This window comes from Papio anubis, chromosome 4, assembly GCF_008728515.1.
Source record: "Papio anubis isolate 15944 chromosome 4, Panubis1.0, whole genome shotgun sequence".
Taxonomy (NCBI): Eukaryota; Metazoa; Chordata; class Mammalia; order Primates; family Cercopithecidae; genus Papio; species Papio anubis.
In genome coordinates, this window is record NC_044979.1 from 142,407,490 (window position 1) to 142,426,973 (window position 19,484).

At 47.1% G+C, this 19,484-nt stretch overlaps 1 protein-coding gene across 1 annotated transcript in view; it reads left to right on the top strand.

Annotated features, from left to right (window-relative positions):
- Positions 1–8,883: 8,883 nt before the first annotated feature.
- Positions 8,884–19,484, top strand: part of USP42 (ubiquitin specific peptidase 42) — an 80,525-nt gene continuing 69,924 nt past the window's right edge. The window contains exons 1-3 of the mRNA XM_021935639.2: positions 8,884–8,966; positions 15,510–15,654; positions 19,005–19,088. The gene's annotated coding sequence lies outside the window, so the exon portion shown is untranslated. The remainder of the gene's footprint in view (positions 8,967–15,509; positions 15,655–19,004; positions 19,089–19,484) is intronic.

The window sequence follows — 19,484 nt, forward strand, 5'->3', positions numbered from 1 at the left end:
ACCCGGCTAGTTTTTTGTATTTTTTAGTAGAGACGGGGTTTCACCGTGTTAGCCAGGATGGTCTCCATCTCCTGACCTCGTGATCCGCCCACCTCTGCCTCCCAAAGTGCTGGGATTACAGGCTTGAGCCACCGCGCCCGGCCGACTCAATCAACTCTTAAAGGCCCCACCTCTCTAGGCTGGGTGCGGTGGCTCAAGCCTGTAATCCCAGCACTTTGGGAGACCGAGACAGGAGGATCACGAGGTCAGGAGACTGAGACCATCCTGGCTAACACGGTGAAACCCCGTCTCTACTAAAAAAAATACAAAAAACTAGCCGGGCATGGTGGCGGGCGCCTGTAGTCCCAGCTATTCGGGAGGCTGAGACAGGAGAATGGTGTAAACCCGGGAGGCGGAGCTTGAGGTGAGCTGAGATCCAGCCAGTGCACTCCAGCCTGGGAAATAGAGCGAGACTCCATCTCAAAAAAAAAAAAAAAAGGTCTCACGTCTCAATACTGCCACATTGGGGATTAAATTTCAACATGTGTTTTGGAGGGGACAAATAGTCAAACCATAGCATGTCTCCTGGTGGAGGCATTGCTCTCTTTGGAACTAAGATCTCTAGGCTAACAGAGCATTAGGTTATGGGAACAGGAAGGAAAGATTTAACTAGTGGGCCATGTACAGTGGTTCACTCCTGTAATCCCTAGACCTTTGGGAGGCTAAATCTGACAGATTACCCGAGGTCAGGAGTTTGAGACCAGCCTGGCCAGCACGGTGAAACTCCATCTCTAATAAAAATACAAAAATTAGCCAGGCATGGTGGCACACGCCTGTAGTCCCAGCTGCTAGGGAGGCTGAGGCAGGAGAATCGCTTGAACCCGGGAGGTGGAGGTTGTAGTGAGCTGAGACCTTGCCACTACACTCCAGCCTGGGCAACAGAGTGAGACTCCATCTCAAAAAAAAAAAAAAAATTGGCTACTGGGTCAGTCACTAGGGGTAATACTAAGTGGTGCCATTCTCATGTCTAACACTTGATTCCTGGACCCATGCAGAAAGAAAGGGCAAGGGCCCTAGGGTAGAAATGAGCTTAGTGTGTTTCAAAGAAAGAGGACAAGAGTGAATAAAGAAGGCGGGAGTAGGCTGGGTGCGGTGGCTCACACCTGTAATACCAGCACTTTGGGAGACTGAGGTGGGCAGATCACTAGGTCAGGTGATCGAGACCATCCTGGCTAACACAGTGAAACCCCATCTTTAGTAAAAAAAAGTACAAAAAATTAGCCGGGCATGGTGGTGGGCGCCTGTAGTCCCTGCTATTCGGGAGGCCGAGGCAGGAGAATGGCATGAACCCAGGAGGCGGAGCTTGCAGTAAGCCAAGGTCGCGCCACTGCACTCCAGCCTGGGAAATAGAGCAAGACTTCATCTCAAAAAAAAAAAAAAAAAAAAATGAAGAAGGCAGGAGTAGAAGCAGGAAGATCAGTCTTGCGGGGAGTCAATCTATCTTTCCAACGCACTTGGAGCAAAGTACAGACTCCTTCCCTATGGCCTATAATTTCCATAAATATCTGTTTGTGACTGGGTGCGGTGGCTCACGCCTGTAATTCCACCACTTTGGGAGGCTGAGGTGGGCGGATCACCTGAGGTCAGCAGTTCCAGACCAGCTGACCAACATGGAGAAACCCCTTCTCTGCTAAAAATACAAAAAATTAGCCAGGCGTGGTGGTGCATGCCTGTAATCCCAGCTACTTAGGAGGCTGAGGCAGGAGAATCACTTGAAACTGGGAGGCGGAGGTTGCAGTGAGCTGAGATAGCGCCATTGCACTCCAGCCTGGGCAACAAGAGCAAAACTCCGTCTCAAAACAAAACAAAACAAAACAAAAACTTGTTTGTTGATTCATCCAATTGAAATAGTATCTTTTAACTCCTTGTTATATAGATAAGAACTGTTATGGCTGGGCGCAGTGGCTCATGCCTGTAATCCCAGCACTTTGGGAGGCCGAGGTGGGTGGATCACCTGAGGTCAGAAGGTCGAGACCAGCCTGACCAATGTGGAGAAACCCCGTGTCTACTAAAAATACAAAATTAGCCAGGAGTAGTGGCACATGCCTGTAATCCCAGCTACTAGGGAGGCTGAGGCAGGAGAATCGCTTGAACCCGGGAGGTGGAGGTTTCGGTGAGCCGAGATCACGCCATTGCCCTCCAGCCTGGGCAACAAGAGCGAAACTCCATCAAAAAAAAAAAGAAAAAAAGAAAAAAAGAAAGAAAGAAAGAGAAAGAAAGAAAGAAAGAAAGAAAGAAAGAAAGAAAGAAAGAAAGAAAGAAAGAAAGAAAGAAGGAAAGAAGGAAAGAAAGAAATGTTTATCTCTTCTCATTACTTCCAAACAGGTATGTTTAGGCCATTAATTTTTTTTTTTTTTGAGACGGAGTCTCGCTCTGTCGCCCAGGCTGGAGTGCAGTGGCTGGATCTCAGCTCACTGCAAGCTCTGCCTCCCGGGTTCACGCCATTCTCCTGCCTCAGCCTCCCGAGTAGCTGGGACTACAGGCGTCCACCACATCACCCGGCTAGTTTTTTGTATTTTTTAGTAGAGACAGGGTTTCACCATGTTAGCCAAGATGGTCCCGATCTCCTGACCTCGTGATCCACCCGTCTCGGCCTCCCAAAGTGCTGGGATTACAGGCTTGAGCCACCGCGCCCGGCCTAGGCCATTAATTTTATAATTTTCTTTTTTTTTTTTTTTTTTGAGACAGAGTCTCACTCTGTCGCCCAGGCTGGAGTGCAGTGGCACAATCTTGGCTCACTGCAAGCTTCGCCTCCTGGATTCACACCATTCTCCTGCCTCAGCCTCCCGAGTAGCTGGGACTACAGGCGCCTGCCACCACACCCGGCTAATTTTTTGTGTTTTTAGTACAGATGGGGTTTCACTGTGTTAGCCAGGATGGTCTCGATCTCCTGACCTCGTGATCCACCCTCCTAGGCCTCCCAAAGTGCTGGGATTACAGGTGTGAGCCACCGCGCCCGGCCAATTTTATAATTTTCACAAGTAAAGAGACAGCTTTCAAGAGCCGTCACAGTGGTCTGTGGGATCACACTGATGAATGGACAGAAAAGTAAGATTCATGACTTAAGCATTCATGACAGAGGGTTAGGGAGGGGGGCTTGTTCTTGAGGTCACAGCCTCTGGAGCAGGGACAGAGAGTCACCGTCACCCAGAAGGACAGAAATCTAAGTGACTGATTGAATCATTGTTGGCCTGGCTGCATAGATGGCCCTTACCCATCTTCACCTATGTAACATTTACCGTGTATCTTTTCCCTCAAGGTGAAGCAAAGACAAACTCTCTAAAGCGTGTAGGTGTGTGTCTGTGTATATCTATGTCTATATATGTATCTTTCCTGTGTGTATATCTATGTCTATATATGTATCTTACCTGTGTGTGTATCTACGTCTATATATGTGTCTTGCCTGTGTGTATGTCTGTGTGTGTCTGTGTGTTTATGCACAGATTGCTTGCCCACTCTGTTCCCTACCACCCTCATCACCAAACCCCCTAATTTGAGACCTTCCCCTCAATATCCACATGGACCTGCAAGTCAGTTCTCTCAATTAGGAGAGAGGTCACTAACGTCAAAGGAAACCCCCCATTAGCTACCTTTCTTACTCATCAGGATTTCAAGAATTCTTAATTATGGTTACTCAATAGAAGATAAGTGCTGTAATCCATAATAGTATAAAATTAATGGTCTATCTATTCACGTTTGGAAGTAATAACAAGAAATAAACATTTATTTTCTTTCTTTCTTTTTTTTTTTTTTTTTTTGACAGAGTCTTGCTGTGTCACCCATACTGGAGTGCAGTGGAGCAATCTTGGCTCACTGCTGCAAACTCTGCCTCCTGGGTTCGTGCAATTCTCCTGCCTCAGCCTCCCAAGTAGCTGGGATTACAGATGTGCGCCACCATGCCCAGATGATTTTTGTATTTTTAGTAGAGACGGGGTTTCACCACGTTGGTCAGGCTGGTCTCGAACTCCTGATCTCAAGTGATCCACCCACTTTGGCCTCCCAAAGTGCTGCTGGGATTGCAGGCATGAGCCACCGCTCCTGGCCAACATTTCTTTTTCTTTTTCTTTTTTTTCCTTCTCTTTTTTTTCAGACATAGCCTTGCTCTGTCTTGTCCAGACTGGAGTGCAGTGGTGCGATCTCGGCTCACTGCATCCTCTGCCTCCCCGGTTCAAGCAGTTCTCCTGTCTCAGCCACACGAGTACGTGGGATTACAGACGTGTACCACCACGCCCAGCTAATTTTAAATTTTTAGTAGAGATGGGGTTTCACCATTTTGGCCAGGCTGGTCTCGAACTCCTGACCTCAGATGATCCACCCTCCTAGGCCTCCCAAAGTGCCAGGACTGCAGGTGTGAGCCACCGCGTAAGACCAACATTTCTTATCTATACAGCAGGGAGTTAAAAGATACTGCCTCAGTTGGATGGATCAATAAACAGATATCTACAGAAATTATATAAGGTAACTAATAACGTGTTTGGATATAACTGTAGTTGTATATATTTTATCATCTTCGTCTGATGTTAAGGAAATTGTACATGTATACCTGTATAGCACCAGGGCCTAATGTTTTCTTTTTTTTTTTTGAGACGGAGTCTTGCACTGTTGCCTGGGCTGGAGTGCCATGGCACGATCTCAGCTTACTGCAACCTCCGCCTACCAGGTTCAAGCAATTCTCCTGCCTCAGCCTCCCAAGTAGCTGGGATTACAGGTGCCTGCCACCATGCCCAGCAAATTTTTTGTATTTTTAGTAGAGATGGGGTTTCACAGTATTGGTCAGGCTGGTCTCGAACTCCTGACATCATGATCTGCCTGCCTCGGCTTCCCAAAGTGCTGGATTATAGGTGCAAGCAACCGCGCCTTTTTTTTTTTTTTTTTTTTTTTGAGACAGAGTCTCGCTCTGTTGCCCAGGCTGGAGTGCAGTAGAGCGATCTCAGCTCACTGCAACCTCTGCCTCCCTGGTTCAAGCAATTTCCCTGCCTCAGCCTCCTGAGTAGCTGAGATTACAGGTGCATGCCACCACGCCCAGCTAATTTTTGTATTTTTGGTAGATACAGAGTTTCACCATATTGGTCAGGCTGGTCTTGAACTTCTGATCTTGTGATCTGCCCGCCTCAGCCTCCCAAAGTGCTGGGATTACAGGCGTGAGCCACTGCGCTGGGCCACCAGGGCCTAATCTTGTTTGTATAGTGTCTCTAATTCCTTCATTTTGACCACAGCTCTTAGGCACCCTGTATATAGTAATTATCTATGAGAGGGAGAGTTTGGGAAATGATAGCCTTGTCAAGTTCCCTCTTACATTGTACTAAGGTTCGTCTGTGTGATGATTCCTGTACAGAGAATTGATGGTATGTAACTTCTTGGAGAAGTTCAAAAGACACTGTGGCTTTCATCTTACTCTCTCCCTCTTTCATCTGTCACCCTGGGGCGAGGAAGCCATGCTGTGAGTAGCCCTAGCAAGCCCTCATAGTGGGAAAGTGAGCCTGCCAAGAAGAAAGTGAGTTTGGAGCAGATTCTTCATCCCTCAGTAGGCCACTGAAATATCTTGTAAACTCAAGAATCATAAGTGGCCGGGTGCAGTGGCTCACGCCTGTAATTCCAGCACTTTGGGAGGTTGAGGCCGGCAGATCACTATAGGTCAGGAGTTTGAGACCAGCCTGGCCAACATGCTGAAACTCCATCTCTACTAAAAATACAATTTTGTTTTTGCTCTTATTGCCCAGGCTAGAGTGCAGTAGTGCAATCTCGGCTCACTGCAACCTCCGCCTTCTGGTTTCAAGCAATTCTCCTGCCTCAGCCTCCCAAGTCGCTGGGCTTACAGGTGCCCGCCACCATGCCCAGCTAATTTTTTTGTATTTTTGGTAGAGACAGACTTTTACCATGTTGGTCAGGCTGGTCTCGAACTGCTGACCTTGTGATCCACCCGCCTCAGCCTCCCAACGTGCTGGGATTACAGGCATGAGCCACCGTGCCCGGCCCTTAAAAATACAAAAATTAGCCAGGCATGGTGGCACACGCCTGTAATCCCGGTTACTTGGGAGGCTGAGGTAGGAGAATCGTTTGAACCTGGGAGGCAGAGGTTGCAGTGAGCCAAGATTGTGCCATTGCACTCCAGCCTGGGCAACAAAAGCAAAACTCTGATCTCAAAAAAAAATAAAAATAAAAATAAAGCCACAACCATTAAGCCACTCTGCTCTGATCCATGACCCAGAAACTGTGGGAGAAATGTTTCTGGGTAGGTAATTTGTTACATGGCAATAATTAATACATGTTAAACTATATTTGAAGCATCTTATTGTGGTAAGAAATAGCCTAAGCCAAGGCCTTGTGAAAATTGTTGATCTGGCTGGCTACCAAGCAACAGTTGTGATGTCATCAGGATTAGAACCCTCACTTAACAGGGTCTTGCCAACTGTCTGATGGTAAGTCCCAGATACGAAGGCACTTGTCAGGTGAGCACAACTACTTCTGCTTTCTTCTTTACTTCTCCAAATAGGGTGAATAACTAAGAGATTCCCAAGCCAAATTTGGCTCTTGGTATTCCTTAGGTCAACTAACATATTTTAAATGTGAGTTTCTAATGGTTACTGTCAATTAAGAGCAAATTGCCCCCGTTTCAATCCCCGAACTTATCCCTTTTGGTTTTGAAGCCTCTACCCGAGTGTAATGTACAAAATAGATGTTGCTAAGGGTTTTTTGTTTGTAACAATTTTTATATAGGGTCACAAAATTGTCAGGTATGAGATTGAGGCATATCTTGAATTTTATTAAAGTGAAACACTTTACAGTAATCAACATTTAATACATGTATAAAATATTTCAACTGAAAATATCAGGAGCCATATTTTAAAAAGTACTTAGTATTGGTCGAGTGCGGGGGCTCACACCTGTAATCCCAGCACTTTGGGAGGCCGAGGCGGGTGGATCACGAGGTCCGGAGATCAAGACCACCCTGGCTAACACGGTGAAACCCCGTCTCTACTAAAAATACAAAAAATTAACCAGGTTTGGTGGTATGTGCCTGTAATCCCAGCTATTCGGGAGGCTGAGGCAGGAGAATCGCTTGAACCCGGGAGGTGGAGATTGCAGTGAGCCAAGATCGCACCACTGCACTTCAGCCTGGGGTACAGAGCGAGACTCTATCTAAAAATAAATAAGCCGGGCGCGGTGGCTCACGCCTGTAATCCCAGCACTTTGGGAGGCTGAGGCGGGCGGATCACGAGGTCAGGAGATCGTGACCGTCCTGGCTAACGCCGTGAAACCCCGTCTCTACTAAAAAGAATACAAACAAATTAGCCTGGCTTGGCAGCGGGTGCCTGTAGTCCCAGCTACTCAGGAGGCTGAGGCAGGAGAATGGTGTGAACCCAGGAGGCGGAGCTTGCAGTGAGCAGAGATTGCGCCACTGCACTCCAGCCTGGGCGACAGAGCGAGACTCCGTCTCAAAAATAAAATAAAATAAAAATAAAAACAAACAAATAAAAAGTGCTATTATTTAGTGCCTCTAATTCTCCATTAAATATGAGCTATGTAACATAGTTATAGAGCAGTTTTAGCTAACATTGTTTTTAAGATCCCTTGGACTAAATTGTGAAATACTGTGCTGTTTTAAAGTACTGTAAAAATTCTTTTGCAATTCCCTGAATATGCTTTATTTTTATGCTCATATTCTCATAACCCTCAAATCCTCACCCCCAGTGGTAGATTTTATTTCTGCAATTATTCAAAAGCCATTTATACTAGAGTAGGTGCTCAAATTATACAAAATTATACCTTTTTTTTTTTTTTGAGACACCATGCTTCGGGAAACTTGTCATTCTTACTCAAGTTTTTAAAATAATTTTTATTATCAGAGAAGATACAGTATGCATATATACATTTTTCTGACATTTAACCCCCTTAAAAAAAAACTTCATCAATAGGATAAAGTTTCCCTCCACTATTGACTTACCAGTTTAGCGTATGTTACTAATATTCCAGGTCTTTTTATAGTAATGTGTATACATCTTTTTCTATTCATTTATATAAGTATATACCACAATAAAACAGTATTGTTTTAAGGGTTTTTTTGTGTAAAATAATTACTTCAAAAAAAAAAAAAAAAAAAGAATTGCTGGCTGGGCGCGGTGGCTCACGCCTGTAATCTCAGCACTTTGGGAGTGAGGCCGAGGTGGGTGGATCATTTGAGGTCAGCAGTTGGAGACCAACCTGGCCAACATAGTGAAACCCCGTCTCTACTAAGAATACAAAAATTTGCCGGGAGGCTGAGGCAGGACAATCGCTTGAACCCAGGAGGTGTAGGTTGCAGAGAGCCGAGATCACGCCACTGCACTCCGGTCTGGGCGAGAGTGAGGCTGTCTCAAAAAAAAAAAAAAAAAAAAATTACTAATACCTCTTTTTCTGTAACTTTTAAAATCCACTCCCAAATATGTCTTGGGGGAACTTCCTATGTCAGTATAGCATGTTAGCCCATAACTGGATTCTGCACTAACGGTAAATCCAGCTATTTCCCCCAGCGGAATGGGAATTGTGTCCAACATTTCAAACATCTCGAAAAGTATCATCTGTACGCAATGTAATGTTTACAGCGAATTCTGCCACTACTCGCTGATTTTAAACAAATTACCCTGTGTCTCAGTTTATTTGTAAATGATATTTTACCACCTAATTTACAGGGCTGTAGTGAGGATTTACATCAACTGACAGACTGATGGCAAGCTCTCAGCGAGTGCTGTACCTAATACCATTATTTGCTCTGATCCTTTAGTTTTGGCTCCTAGGAGACTTGATTCTGGCTGACGTGCTGCGACTGTCGTCTTTCAGATCAGAGTAATTCTGAGTCTGGTGGGAGTGTCTTCCCCCGACACCCCTTATACCCCTGCTTTAAGGTGAGAGAATCTTCTGTCGGTGCTGGCGTTCAACGGCTAACGGAGGTGAGCTGGACACACGTTCCCCAACACCCTCCTCCTGGCCCGCGACCTAGATCCCCACCCCGGTCCCCACCATCACACTGGGGGCCCGGTCCCCCGCGGGGAAGTCGATGGCAGGCGGCGCAGCCACAGTCCCGGCCACTGGGCCTGCCACTTTGAACTCGCGGACCTCAGAACTCATCCGCCGGACAGCCAATCGCGCCTCGCTCCTTGCCCACAGCCATTGCCGTCCACTCCGGAAGTAGCCCTTCTCCAGACGGAAGACCCGCCCCCCCACGCGCACGCCGCAGCTTGGGGGCGGAGCCTGTCGCAGACCCCGCCCCTTCTTTCCGGCGGGGCAGGCGGGGCGGGTCCCTGGCGGGAGCATCTATGACGCATGAGCTCTGGTGGGCTAGTTTTGGGGCCGCGGCCTGCGGAGCGCGGGTGAGGGGATGGTTGATCGCGGGGCTCAAAGCTGACTACGCCCACGTGGACTGCGGCTTCGCTCCGGGCCGCTCCCCGTGCTGTTCACGAGGAAACCTCAAGTCTGTGTTGACCCATGAAACTTGATCTCGGTCTTTCTCCCCTCCTCAGAGTTTACCAGCTGAGTTTCCTGACTTTTATATTCATTAACACTAACATATATAGAAATATAAATAAAATACAGCGGGCCGGGCGCGGTGGCTCACGCCTGTAATCCCAGCACTTTGGGAGGCCGAGGCGGGCGGATCACAAGGTCAGGAGATCGAGACCACAGTGAAACCCCGTCTCTACTAAAAATACAAAAAATTAGCCGGGCGCGGTGGCGGGCGCCTGTAGTCCCAGCTACTCAGGAGGCTGAGGCAGGAGAATGGCGTGAACCCAAGAGGCGGAGCTTGCAGTGAGCCGAGATCGCGCCACTACACTCCAACCTGGGCGACAGCGTGAGACTCCGTCTCAAAAAAAAAAAAAAAAAATAAATAAAATAAAATAAAATAAAATAAAATAAAATACAGTGTACCTGTATATGTAAGTTGCGGAACAACACATAAAATAATGTATTCCGTGAGACAATAAAAATATAAACTCCAAATAATAGGTATTTTCTGAGGGGACTTTATGCGTATTAAATATATATGTATGTGTACATATTTGTGTTTGTAAATATATAATACATATACATATACGTGTATGTATGCAGAAAATACATATTTATGGGTACGTATTTATCCATCTAAACATATTAAATCTATTTTTAGGCTGGGTGTGGTGGCTCACACTTGTAGTCTCAGCACTTCAGGAGGCAAAGGCGGAGAATGGCTTGAATCCAGGAGTTCAAGACCAGCCAGGACAACATGAGGAGACTGCGTCTCAATTTTTATTTATTGATTTATTTATTTTTTATTTTATTTTATTTTATTTTTTTGAGACGGAGTCTTGCTCTGTCCCCGAGGCTGGAGTGCAGTGGCGCGATCTCGGCTCACTGCAAGCTCCGCCTCCTGGGTTTATGCCATTCTCCTGCCTCAGGATCCTGAGTAGCTGGGACTACAGGCGCCGGCCACCTCGCCCGGCTAGTTTTTTGTATTTTTAGTAAAGACGGGGTTTCACCGTGTTAGCCAGGATGGTCTCGATCTCCTGACCTTGTGATCCACCCGCCTCGGCCTCCCAAAGTGCTGGGATTACAGGCTTGAGCCACCGCGCCCGGCCTATTGATTTATTGATTTATTTATTTATTTTTTTTGAGACGGAGTCTCGCTCTGCCGCCCAGGCTGGAGTCCAGTGGCATGATCTTGGCTCACTGCCACCTCTGCCTCCCGCATTCAAGCAATTCTCCTGCCTCAGCCTCCCTCGTAAGCTGGGACCGCAGGTGCATGCTGCCACACCCGGCTAATTTTTTTGTATTTGAGTACTCATGGGCTTTCACCGTGTTGCCCAGGCTGGTCGCGAACTGGCACCAGTTCTGAGCTCACACCAATCCTGAGCTCAGGCAATCCGCCGCCTCGGCCTCCCAAAGTGCTGGGATTACAGGTGTGAGCCACTGCGCCTGTGTCTCTATTAAATTATATATATAATTTATTTATTTTTATTATATTTTATTTTGAAATGGAATCTCAGCTCACTGCAACCTCTGCCTCTCGGGTTCCAGCCGATTCTCCTGCCTCAACCTCCCGTGTAGCTGGAATTACAGGCAGGTGCCACCACACTTGGCTGATTTTTGTATTTTCAGTAGAGGCAGGGTTTCACCATGTTGGTCAGGCTGGTCAACTCCTGACCTCAGGTGATCCAACCACCTCGGCCTTCCAAAGTGCTGGGGTTACAGGCGTGAGCCATCGTGCCCAGCTTATTTATTCATTTATTTATTTTGAGATACAGTCTAGTGCTGTGGCCCAGGCTGGAGTGCAGTGGTACTATCTTGGCTCAGTGCAACTTCTGCCTCCCAGGTTCAAGCAATTCTCCTGCCTCAGTCTCTCAAGTAGCTGGAATTACAGGTACGTGCCACCATGCCCGGCTAATTTTTGTATTTTTAGTAAAGATGGGGTTTTGCCATGTCAGCCAGGCTGGTCTTGAACTCCTGACCTCAAGTGATCTGCCCACATCGGCCTCCCAAAGTGCTGGGATTACAGGCATGAGCTACCACACCTAGCTTTAAATACATATATATGTGTGTATACATATATATACACACACACGCATATATATATACTCACAAACCCCAATAAATATGTATAACACCAGAATATATAAATATATAGTATATTGAGATATGTATACACACACACACACACACACACACACTCATGCCTCCACAGGAAATACATAGTATCCTGTGGCATTTATGTTTTTATTGTCTTCCAGTACCTTGTTTTAGGAGCTCTCCATCTTAGAGCATGTAAATTCCTCTTTGTTTTTTCCCCTTGCTTCCTCAATCTGCATATTCAGAGCCGTTAGGGGAGAAGTTAGAACCCAACCGGACATATTCTAGGGTCTCTAGCAAAGGTAGATTTGTACTGATCCCTAACCTAGTTAACCTCCTGCCCCATTTTTCTAACCTTAAAGTGGCTGAGGGTAGCTCCCAAGCTGGTTGTGTAGGTCATCCGGTTGTGTGATGTTAAGTTATATACATCACACAAAGAGGGGTTCGTTTTGTTTGTTTTGAGACAGAGTCTCACTCTGTCACCCAAGGCTGGAGTGCAGTGGTGTGATCTTGGCTCACCGCAACCTTCGCCTTCTGGGTTCAAGCAATTCTCCTGCCTCAGCCTCCTGAGTAGCTGGGATTACAGGCAAACGCCACCATGCCCAGCTAATTTTTGTATTTTTGTTAGAGACGGGGTTTCACCATGTTGACCAGGCTGGTCTTGAACTCTTGACCTCAGGAGATCCGCCCACCTGGGCCTCCCAAAGTGCTGAGATTACGGGTGTGAGCCACCACACCCAGCCCCGAAGAGGGTTTTGATCTATTGTAGGTTTCCAGTAACTTTTAGTCCTTGTTGGTATCAATATTTTCTCTTGCTAATGCTGATGTTTTCATTTTTGCCCTAGGAGGCTTGACTCAACCTGTGGGACACTAAAGGACATCACTCTGAGCCTGAGGGAGGGGCTGTCCTTTGGTTTCCCTCTTTTGTCCAGCCTTGCCCCAGGATATTTTTCGAAGCTGAGTTAGCCACTAGGCACTCCACATCACTGCCCCCATCACCGCGGGAGGCATCTGCTGTTGCATCTGCGATCCGCAAGGCCTGCACCATTCTCCATCGCACCTGGCTCTTTGCCGCAGATATTTCTCAGGTCTCTTTAATGCCCTGCTACACCCCTTACCTGATATCGCAAGGACTCTTTTTTTTTTTTTTTTGAGATGGAGTCTCGCTCTGTCACCCAGCCTGGAGTGCAGTGGCAGAATTTCAGCTCACCGCAACCTCCACTTCCCGGGTTCAAGCGAGTCTCCTGCCTCAGCCTCCTGAGTAGCTGGAACTACAGATGCATGTCATTACACCTGGCTAATTTTTATGTTTTTAGTATAGATGGGGTTTCACCATGTTGGTCAAACTGGTCTTGAACTCGTAAAATGGAAATCTAGTTTAATCTTCCTCCTAGTGTTGCACATAGTTAGCGAGTTAACATGTATAATTCACACAGATTATATAGAAGAGAGACCTGGTGTATAATAGTGTCACAATAACAAGTATTATTACTATATATGTAATATATACATATGCATATATATATATATATATATTTTTTTTTTTGAGACAGAGTCTGGCACTGTTGCCCAGGCTGGAGTGTAATGACACAATCTCAGTTCACCAGAGCCTCTACCTCTTGGGTTCAAGTGATTCTCCTGCCTCAGCCTCCCAAGTACCTGGCACTACTGGCGTGCACCATCATGCCTGGCTAAATTTTGTATTTTTAGTAGAGACGGGATCTCACCATGCTGGCCAGGCTGGTTTTGAACTCCTGACCTTGTGATCCGCCCGCCTCGGCCTCCCAAAATGCTGGGATTACAGGCTTGAGCCACCATGCCCGGCCTATTAGTATATTTATTTTTAATGCCCCATAAGCCACTCTTTGTAGGAGACCTCAGTGCCACCACAGACACTGGCTGCCAACATTGAGATGAGAGAAACTACCCTGGTGATAACCACACATTTTTTTTTTTTTTTTTTTTTTTTTTGAGACAGAATCTGACTCTGTCACCTAGGCTGGATTGCAATGCCAAGATCTCGGATCATTGCAACCTTTGCCTCCTGGGTTCAAGCAATTCTCCTGACTCAGCCTCCTGAGTACCTGGGATTACAGGAGACAGCCACCTTGCCCGGCTAATTTTTTTTTTCTTTCCTTTTCTTTTTTGAGACTAAGTCTCACTCTGTTGTCCAGACTGGAGTGTAATCATAGCTCACTGTAGCCTCAAACTGCTGGGCACAAGTGATCCTCCCACCTCAGCCTCCTGAGTAGCTGGGAGTACATGTGTGTGCCACTGTGCCTGTCTCATTTTAAAATTTTTTGTAGAGATGGGGGTCTTGCCATGTTGCCCAGGCTGATCTTGAACTCCTGGACTGAAGCAATCCACCCGCTTTGGTCTCTCAAAGTGCTGGGATTACAGGAATGAGCTCTCTGCCCTGCCTGACACTTCTTTAATTCTCTTTTATTATACTAAGTTGAGATATTTTTCAGAGAGAGTGTGAATCTTCTCCAACAACTATTTGAGATAAGCTATACCCTAGTCTTGCCTCCTTTATTCCTTTTTATTCCCGTTTTTGCATATGTTGTCCCATCTGCCTAGAAAATCCCTCTGTCCCCAGTCCCCGGAGGAACATATGTTCGATACTAATTGTAAGGCTGTGAACAAGGTACTTAACCTGTAACCTGTAAAATGGAAGTACTAATTGTACCTGCTTTGTACTCCTGTTGCAAATAGTAAATGAGTTAAGATGTCTAAATAGGCCAGGCACGGTGGCTCAAGCCTGTAATCCCAGCACTTTGGGAGGCCGAGACAGGCAGATCACGAGGTCAGGAGATCAAGACCATCCTGGCTAACACGGTGAAACCCCGTCTCTACTAAAAAATACAAAAAACTAGCCGGGCAAGGTGGCGGGCATCTGTAGTCCCAGCTACTCGGGAGGCTGAGGCAGGAGAATGGCGTAAACCCGGGAGGCGGAGCTTGCAGTGAGCCGAGATCCGGCCACTGTACTCCAGCCTGGGCAACAGAGTGAGACTCCATCTCAAAAAAAAAAAAAAAAAGATATCTAAATAATTTAGGCGAGGGACCTGGGACATAGTCCCTCTCAACGGCTACCTGCTATTAATATCAACTCTAGGACAGGCATGGTGGCTCACAGCTGTAATCCCAGCACTTTGGGAGGCCAAGGCAGGAGGATTACTTGAGGCCAGGAGTTTGAGACCCACCTGGGCAACATAGCAAGACTTTGTCTCTACAAAATATTTAAAAACTAGCCGGGCACTGAGCTATGATTGCACCAGTGCACTCCAGCCTGGGCAACAGAGCGAGACCCTGTCTCTAAAACATAAAACTTTTAAAAACCGGCCGGGCGCAGTGGCTCACGCCTGTAATCCCAGCACTTTGGGAGGCCAAGGTGGGTGGATCACAAGGTCAGGAGATTGAGACCACGGTGAAACCCCACCTCTACTAAAAATACAAAAAAAAATTAGCCAGGCGCGGTGGCAGGCGCCTGTAGTCCCAGCTACTCAGGAGGCTGAGGCAGGAGAATGGCGTGAACCCAGGAAGCAGAGCTGGCAGTGAGCCCAGAGTCGTGGCATCTGTCACCCCAGGCTGGAGTGCAGTAGTGCGATCTCGGCTCACTGCAACCTCTGCCTCCCAGGTTCAAGAGATTCTCCTGCCTCAGCCTCCCGAGTAGCTGGGATTACAGGCACCTGGCTGTAAACCACCACACTCGGCTAATTTTTATATTTTTAGTAGAGATGGGGTTTCACCATGTTGACCAGGCTGGTCTGGAACTCCTGACTTCAGGTGATCACCCACCTTGGTCTCCCAAAGTGCTGGGATTACAGGCGTGACCCACTGTGCCTGGCTTCCTAGTCTTATTACTCTTATTGACGATCCTTCTTTGCTCCTAGGAGGCTAACTCGTCCTGCCAACCCTGACTGACGTTACTATCCCCGTGGTAGCATCTCATCATCGATCTTTCACCATTAGAATCTCCCTAAACAGAAAGATTTCTTCTGAGAATTTATAATTTTCTCTTTCCACCAACTCATCAAGGTGAGTTTGACATTTTGCTCTCCTTCTCTCCTGTTCTTCCTCAAACCCCCTCCTTGAAGCCTGAAGTGTTCCAAGCATGGAGAGATGATGGACATGGTATGGGACAATCAGTGCACCCACACGAGAGGGCAGCGAGTACCAAGCTTGGAAGGAAGATGTTTGTGTACTCGCAGGTCCAGGGAGGGGGCTCACCAAATGCCACGAAGGGCCATAGGGAGTACCAGGTTTTGGTCAGGTGGCAGAAGGGCCATAGGGAGTGCCAGGTTTTGGTCAGGAGTGCCAGGTTTTGGTCAGGTGGCAGAAGCCTGAGCCAGAGCCTGCACTGGGGTTTCTTTTATTTATTTATTTATTTATTTTTTGAGACAGAGTTTCACTCTGTTACCCAGGCTGGAGTGAAGTGGCATGATCTCTGTTCACTGCAACCTCCACCTCCCAGGTTCAAGCGATTCTCGTGCCTCAGCCTCCTGAGTGGTGGGATTACAGGTGCCCACTACCAAGCCTGGCTAATTTTTTTTTTTTTTTTTTTTTGTATTTTTAGTAGAGATGGGGTTTCACCATGTTGACCAGGCTCATCTTGAACACCTGACCTTGGGTGATACACCTGCCTTGGCCTCTCAAAGTGCTAGGACTAAAGACATCCTCCTGGTTGAGGTCTTTGGTGTCCTGAGGATTGGCTACCCCTGGGACGGGGAGTCTCTTTCAGGCCAGCAAGTTTTGTAAGATGTCAAAGCATCATAAATACAGAAAATTTAAAAAACGTAATACATACAGCTTCTGTTCCTTCCACCCAGAACACTCTTCTGACCCTGGACCCTGTCCCTGCTTCACCTGACTTTCTCTTTTTTTTTTTTTTTTGAGACGGAGTCTCACCCTGTCACCCAGGCTGGAGTGCAAGGGTGTGATCTCGGCTCACTGCAACCTTCGCCTCCCGGGTTCAAGTGATTCTCCTTCCTCAGCCTCCTGAGTAGCTGGGATTATAGGCATGCACCACCATGCCTGGCTCATTTTTTGTATTTAGTAGAGATGGGGTTTCACCATGTTAGGCTGGTCTCTGACTCCTGACCTCGTGATCTGCCCACCTCGGCCTCCCAAAGTGCTGAGATTACAGTTGTGAGCCACCGCGCCCAGCCACTTCACCTAACTTTCTGATACTCATCCCTCAAGTGTCTGATGAAATATGGCTTGTTGTGGCTGGGCGTGGGAGACACCAATGTGGCTTGAACCCGGGAGGCAGAGGTTGCAGTGAGCTGAGATCACGTCACTGCACTCCAGCCTGGGAGACACAGCAAGACTCTGTCTCAAAAAATATATATATGGGGCCGGGCGCAGTGGCTCATGCCTGTAATCCCAGCACTTTGGGAGGTCGAGCTGGGCAGATCACCTGAGATCGGGAGTTCGAGACCAGCCTGACCAACATGGAGAAACCCTGTCTCTACTAAAAATACAAAATTAGACAGGCATGGTGGTGCATGCCTGTAATCCCAGCTACTTGGGAGGCTGAGGCAGGAGAATTGCTTGAACCCAGGAGACTGAGGTTGCAGTGAGCTGAGATCACGCCATTGCACACCAGCCTGGGCAACAAGATTGAAACTCTGTCTCAAAACAAAAAAGAAAAAGAAAAAAATATATGTATATATATATGCCAGGCACGGTGGCTCACACCTCTACTCCGAGCACTTCAGCACTTTGGGAAGCCGAGGCAGGTGGATCACCTGAGGCCAGGAGTTTGAGACCAACCTGGCTAACGTGGTGAAACCCCATCTCTACTAAAAATACAAAAATTAGTTGGGCACGGTCGCGCGTGCCTGTAATCCCAGCTACTCGGGAGACTGAGGCAGAAGAATCGCTTGAACCCAGGAGGCGGAGGTTGCAGTGAGTCGGGATCGTGCCACTGCACTCTAGCCTGGGCGACAGAGTGAGACTCTGTCTCAAACAAAAAAACAAAACTAACCATATATATATTATATACTCTCTATATAACTATATGTTACAAAAATATATATATATGTATCTACAAAAAAATACAAAAAAGTATTAGCCAGGCTTACTGGCATGCGTCTTTAGTCCCAGCTACTTGGGAGGCCGAGGTGGGAGGATGGCTTAAGCCTGGGCAGCAGAGATTGCAGTAAGCTGTGATCGCTCCACTGCACTTCAGCCTGGTAACAGAGTGAGGCCCTGTCTCTCTCTCTCTCTCTCTCTCTCCGTCTCTCTCTTTCTCTCTTTCTATATATATATACATAGTTGATTTAATAGTCTTGTAAAAAAATTTTTTTTGGAGACGGGGAGATGGGGGTGCAAAGTGGGGTGGTGTCTAGCTATTTTGCCCAGACTGGGCTTGATCCATCCCACCGCAGTCTCCCAAATAGCTGGGACTACAGGGGTGCACCACAGCACCCTCAATTGGCATTTGTTCCTGAAATGCTGGAATGCTGGCTGGCATCCTTTTTCTATTCGATATCTGCCTGGAAAAAAATCCTACTTAGTCTTCACCTCAAGGACTTATTTCTCCTCCTTCTTCTTTTTCTTCTTCTTTTTTTTTTTGGGGCATATTCCTGGGTTTTCTATCACTGAGGCAGTAATATGGATCTCATAAACCCTCTGCCGCTCCTGGGTTGGCGATTCACCGCTCATCACCGTGGCTGGATTTTGGGCTCTCACACCACCCCGAGTTGTTTTGTTTTGGCGAGGCGGGGTTTCACCATGTCGGCCAGGCTGGTCTTGAACTCCTGACCTCAGGGGATCTGCCCGCCATGGGCTCCCAAAGTTCTGGGATTACAGACATGAGTCACCACGCCCAAACTCAAGGACCTATTTCAAGTGTCATTTCCGTTGTAAAACTTTTCCTGAACGTTATCCACTTCAGGGGTAAACCCACCAAGTATTACCTTCCTCATTTAAGGCATCATGACAATGTGTAGTAAATAATTAATACCCACAGCTCCGGGTTCCAAACAAAACAGTCTCTGGAAAGTAGGCACAGCATCTCCAATGACCCCCTCTCAATTCTAAGTTAATATTTTGTCAATTCATAAAGGAGAGATTTGGGATCTGTCTCCTAAAAACAAGCTGGGTCTAAGACCTGGCCAGCCACAGTTTCAGATTTCCTGTCTTCCTAGGAGACACTGGTCCTCAGAAGATTAAATATATCCCTCCTTGAACACTTTCACGCTTTCATGTCTTATGTTGGTGTGCAGGGAAGTGGTGTTAATCATCCATTAGGATAAACTTGGCTTAAGATAAATTAAAACAGCCTTTCATTTCATGAGAGTCTGAAGCAAGGATCAGAGAACTTAACAGATAAATATAAGCCAGGGCTGGAATTTACACCTAGTGTGTCTGTTTCCAAACAGTGCTCTCTGTGACTGAGTCTCCGTGTGGGCTGCTGGGACAAGTCTATTGATTGGTGTCATCTGAGCACTCTGACTGAACGGAAGGTACTCTTTTTTCCCTCCCTCTCTCCCTCCCTCCCTTCCCTCCCTCTCTCTCCCCCTCCCTTGTCTCCCTCCTTCTCTCCCTCCCTTCCCTTCTTCCTTCCCTCCCTCCCTTCCTTCTCTTCCCTTCCCTCCCTCCCTCCTTTCTTCCTTTCTTCCCTCCTTCCTTCTTTTCTTCTCTCTCTCTCTCCTTTTTTTTTTTTTTTTGTTACCTTGGGACCAAGTCTCACTCTGTCACCCAGGCTGGAGTGCAGTGGCTCGATCTCAGCTCACTGCAACCTCCACCTCCCGAGTTCAAGCGATTCTCATGCCTCAGACTCTCGAGTAGCTGGGACTACAGGCATGCACCACCATGCTCGAGTGACTTTTGTATTTTTTATTAGAAATGGGGTTTCACCA